This window comes from Elephas maximus, chromosome 19 (genome assembly GCF_024166365.1).
Source record: "Elephas maximus indicus isolate mEleMax1 chromosome 19, mEleMax1 primary haplotype, whole genome shotgun sequence".
NCBI classification, from domain to species: domain Eukaryota; kingdom Metazoa; phylum Chordata; class Mammalia; order Proboscidea; family Elephantidae; genus Elephas; species Elephas maximus.
In genome coordinates, this window is record NC_064837.1 from 18,377,454 (window position 1) to 18,383,004 (window position 5,551).

The window sequence follows — 5,551 nt, forward strand, 5'->3', positions numbered from 1 at the left end:
CAAAGGACTAACAAACTACAAAAATATATTTAATGGTTAAGTATTTCTACTTTTCAGTTAGAATTTGTTCAACATCAATCTTAAAATGTCTCCAACAGTGTACATATTTGTTTTATTTAAAGGCATACTCCATATGTTAATAATATGTCTTCGATCATATATTTCCAGTTGATTTTTCTTAATTCTGGCCCACTTTAACTCTCTCATCTACATTATCTGCTTGGCCATCTTGGGAATATGTTTTTACAACACCTGTTCTATACTTTATGATGGTATCTAAAGAAAATCATAATTCAAGACCACAACGAGAAAAGTGAAGACGATATGAAAGGAATTATCATGAATAACTGACAAATAACTGGAACCTAACGGGATGTACTATTATAACAGAGGGGAGAGTAAGATTCTGTAGTCTTAAGATGCAGTATAGTGTAGTCATGAGGATCTTGATCTCTGGAGCCAATCTTGTTATTAGTTGCCATTCAGTTGGTGCCAACTCATGGAGACCCTATGTATAATAGAATGAAACATTGCCCCTTCCTGTGCCATCTTTGTGATCTTTGGTATTGTTGTGACTATTGTGGCAATGTATCTAATTGAGGGTTTCCCTTATTTTTTCTGACCCTTAACTTTACCAAAGGTGATGCCTTTCTCTAGTGATCGGGCTTTTCCGATGATGTGTCCAAAGCAAGCAAGCCAAAGTCTCACCATCCTCACATCTAAGGAACATTTTGGTTGTATTGATTTGTTCGTTCTTCTGGCAGTTCACAGCATATTCAATATTCTTTGCCAACACCACAATTCTGACCAGTTGATGTGTGTAAGTAGAAACCAATAATTCATCTATAAAATTGAGGTAATAATAGGAGTTGGTGTGTGAATAGATTGGAAAAGTGCCTGACACATAGAAAAGCACCCAACAATTTAACTAACAAGTTAATTAATGATGGGCTCTGATCTGGGTCTGCAAAATTAAAGGATAGAATGACGTGAGCATGTATGAGGGGAAGGAAAAAAGAAACGCTTTTATTTAGCAGTGAAGAGTAGGGTATGTTGAAAGTAGAGAACTCCAGGAGTCTGTGTGTTCCACGAGACAGGAAAGGTCAAGTGTTATCCTTTCTTCATTTGAGAGTGACATTGAGAGTTCTTGAGCAGGAAGAAGGCAATGACTTCAGTGATGTTTTAAAATGTAACTCGTGAACTGATATGGATAATAGGGGTTGGCACATATTTAAATTTTATTTTCAAACTTCAAGTCCACTGGGAAGGAGGAAAGAAAGATACTGAGCAGTATAGTTTCCTGCCCCCAAAGCTACTTCAAACAGCTCTGTTGTCATCACTTTTTCATGTTAACCTTTAGCATAAGGTCTTGTTTGGTGGTTTTAAAACTGACAAAAATCCATTGATTTAGAGTAATATTCCATTGTCAACATTACTTTACCTACTGGATTACATAATGGTAAAATTCCAATTGTTGCTATTTTAGAGCAAAAGAAATTCTCCTCTTGCAAAAGACTCTTCCCAAGGCTCCCTTCATGTCTCTGTTCCTCAGGCTGTAGATGAAGGGGTTCAGCATGGGGATCACCACGGTGTACATCATACCCATGACAGTATTCTTAACAGTAGAATGATCCTTTGATGGGCATAAGTAGAGACCAATAATTGTCTCATAGAAGAGAGACACCACAGAGAGGTGGGAGCCACAGATGGAGAAAGCCTTGCGGATGCCCCCAGGAGACGGGACCTTGATGATGCAGGAGACAATTCATGCACAGGACATGATGATGAGTAGGAATGGGATGACAAGAATGAGCCCTCCCATGAAAAAAAAAAATCACCGATCCATTGATCGTACTGTCAGAGCAAGGAAGCTTCATCACAGAAAAAGTGGGGGATCACGTTGTCAGTACAGAAGGACAGCCTGGCCATGAGCAGGGTGTGCAGCATGGCATGAGCAGTGGTCAGCAGCCAAGAAAGTGCCAAGAGACAGAGGCATAGCCTGGGACTCATGGTGGTGGTGTAGTGCAGAGGAAAGCAGATGACCACATAGTGATCATAGGGCATGACCACAAAGAGGAAGCTCTCCAGAACTCAAAAAAATAAATAAATAAAAATAAAAATACATCTGGAGTAGGCAGCCAGCATAAGGAATGAATGTGACTTGGCTCTGCAAGTTCTGAAGCAATTTGGGCATTGTGACAGAGGAGAAGCAGAAGTCAGAGAAGAATAAGTTGCTGAGAAACAAATACATGGGTGTGTGGAGGTGGAAAACCAGCCGAATGAGGACAATGATGAGGAGGTTCCCCAGGATGGTGGCAAGGTACATGACTAGGAACAGGATGTAGAAGAGGTTCTGCCAATCTGGCTCAATGGGCAAGCCCCAGAGGAGGAACTCTGAGACAGTGGTTTGGTTCCTCTGTCATGCTGTGATTCTACCATGTTTATGCAGAAAATAATGCACCTTAAAATCCACGAATAACAAATGAATATATCTCTGTGGCAAGTGGCTTATCGTAAATTGGTGGATGGGTGAGAATTTAGGTACAGGTGGCAGATTGGATCTGGCACCCACCACTGTATTGAAACTGCCCCAACAAAGTCATCAGTGACATCCATGTCTAAATCCAATAGCCTATCACATTTAAGAGTAATGATCACTCCCTCTTTCATAAAGCATTCTCTTCTCGTGGCCTTGGTGACACCTCACCTTCCTAGTTTTCTTCCTACCTTCCTTGCAATCCCTTCCGCTTTCCTTAGAGAGCTCCTTCTGCTCCATCCTCCTTTGAATCATTGTGTCCTTCAGAGTATTGTCCTTCTACACTTTCCCCAGAAATGCCAATGAATCCCAAATGTATTTCTTCAACCCAGGCACTCCTCTGAGCTTCAGACCCACAAGTTCAGCTCCCTGATGACCACCTTATTTCACTGACACCTCAAACCTAATCTTTCTGATACTAAATCTGTGGGCTTCCCTGCCCCATATGTGCTGCACTCTTAGTGCTCTCTAGCTCTCTTGACAGCACCATCTGCAAGGTATCCAAGCCAGAAATCTAAGAATCATTCTTGACACTTACCTCTCCTTCGCTCCCCTCATTCAGTTGGTATATCTTATGGCCATTTTCTGAAAATCTTTCATACATGTCCCTTCTCTGCATCCTATAGCCACCATTCAGGTCACCTACTTTTCTAACCTGAACAATTGCAACAGATTTGGTCTCCCCACATCTACTCTTGCTCCTTTCCAATCCATTGGCATTATTCAGAATTGTTCTTTTTTAACTCAAATCTGCTCATGTCAGTATTCTAATTAAAAAGTTTCCCCAAAATGGTTAACATGACCCACAAGTCCCTTAATGACATTGCTCCTCTCTCAACTGCAGGCATAAGGGGTTTTTATCATTTTCTCAAAGGCATTCTTTCCTCACTCACCATGGCACATCATACTTCCATGGCCAGTAACATGCTTTCTCCACCTCACTTCATCCTTATTCTTGGCAAATCATCTTCCAGATCATTAAACTTTGGATTAGTCTCTGCTAGACTTTAAGGATAGGGAAAGGATCTATCTTGTTCACTTCTGAACCCCTACATTTAGAAAAATGTGTGGCAAAAAAATGTTCACAACCTGAAGGACAACGGAATTGTTTCAGCAAAGCCAAAAACGTTGGAGACTAAATATTTATTGCCACTGAGCTTTTCCAGATCAAGCGCTCCCTTATCTAAGTCCTTTGTTTTTCTTTCCATCAGATGCTGCACTACGGATTGGTCAGAACTTCCCTTTCCAGGCCAGGATACTACCCCATCTTAAGCTATCTTTCTATATGGATTAAAAGCAATCTACCCAGACAACTGTGCTGTTTTCACCTTGATATTAAATGATATCAAAGACATCAATGTAGGAAGAAATTAGATTGATGTGGAAGCTTAGAGATCATGGGAAAAGCAAAAAGAATGAAGATAATCTCCAATCTCTTGGACATCATTCCAGATTTCCTCCAGATACCCCTCCCCAGTGTGACTCAGGATTGATAAAAAATTGCTAAGGAGAAGCATTTCAGGATGAAGGGAACTTCTCCAAGCACTGAAGAGACAGAACAGAGCCCTGACTGTGGAATATTCACCAAGATTATGAGGTTTAATTCACCTAGATAAATGTGTTTTTACACTTGGACGGTGGAAAGAAAGATGCGTTGTCATACTTTAATTGGGAGAAGATATCTATAGCTGATACCTCAAAAATGTCCCTTCCTAGGGAGTGGGTGGGAGCCATCTCTTCTGTAAAATGTCTAATTAGGGAGCCAAATCAGCTAGATAGCATCTAAAAATGCTGCCATTGTTGAAGCTTTATCTACTCCTTTCATTTCCCAGAATTTCATTTTCTTCAGCTTTAAAATAATAATGATGATATGCCCCTGCCTACCTCACAGAGCTGTTGTAAAGTTGAAATCCCTTTTGAGAATGCCTTACGAAGTGTGGAGAACTCTTATGCAACACTTATGAATACTGTTTTAAATAAACAGATTGAAACAGGTAGACTCTAATCATATTTCTAGAATGTGAAGTGGTGATGAAAGAGCCCTGGTGGTGGAATGGTTAAGTGCTCAGCTGCTAACCAAGAGGTCAGCTATTCACACACACACGTCACTCCACAAGAGAAAGATATAGCAATCTTCTTCCGTAAAGATTACAGCCTTAGGACCTGATTTACTGGTATGAGAGAGGCTGAAAGAACATCCAAAACTGTGGCCCCTGGACACCCTGCTAACTCAGAACTGAAGGCACTCCCAAAGTACACCTTTCAGCCAAAAATTAGACAAGCTGTAAAACAATAACACATGTAGAAAGTGCTTCTTACTTCAATCAAGTATGTGAAACCAAAGGGGCAACACCACCCCCAAAGCAAATATGAGAAAGCAGGAAGGGACAGGAAGACTGGACGAATGGGCACGGGGAACCCAGGTGCAAAGGGGGAGAATGCTGACACATTGCAGGGATTGCAACCAAAATCGCAAAATAGTTTGCATATAAATTTTTGAATGAGAGGAAAAAAATGTTTGTCATGGATGAAACTGATAAGCACAACATTGAATGAAAAAAAGAAAAAATAAGATTACAGCCTTGGAAACCTTATGGAGCAGTTCTACTCTGTCCTGTAGGGTCGCTATAAGACAGAATCGGCTCGAGGGCAATGGATTTTGTTTTGGTTTGGTTTTGGAGTAGTTACGTAAATTTTACTCTGCCTGAAGAACAATCCTACAAGTCACATTATAGAACCTTGGTAATCTGAAGTCTAAGGCTGTAAGGACCCTGAAGAATCCACCTTTCAGCTCTCTCAGTGTATCTGAGAGAGACTCCAGGGCCCTGACTGGGGATCCTGCTCCACTTTATTCACTATAGGCATATAGAGATAAAGCCCCTGGAATCATCACCTGAGCCCATACTATCCCTTCTCACATCTTCTGGTCTACACCTTCCTAGACCTGAGGGACATTGTGTCCCAGTGGAATTTAGGTCTTGAATAACTCATTAATAACAAAGTAATTACCCAGAG

General features: G+C 40.9%; 1 pseudogene; it reads right to left on the minus strand.

The window, feature by feature from the left end:
• Positions 1-1,477: 1,477 nt before the first annotated feature.
• Positions 1,478-3,140, minus strand: LOC126062637 (olfactory receptor-like protein DTMT; annotated as a pseudogene).
• Positions 3,141-5,551: the final 2,411 nt, after the last annotated feature.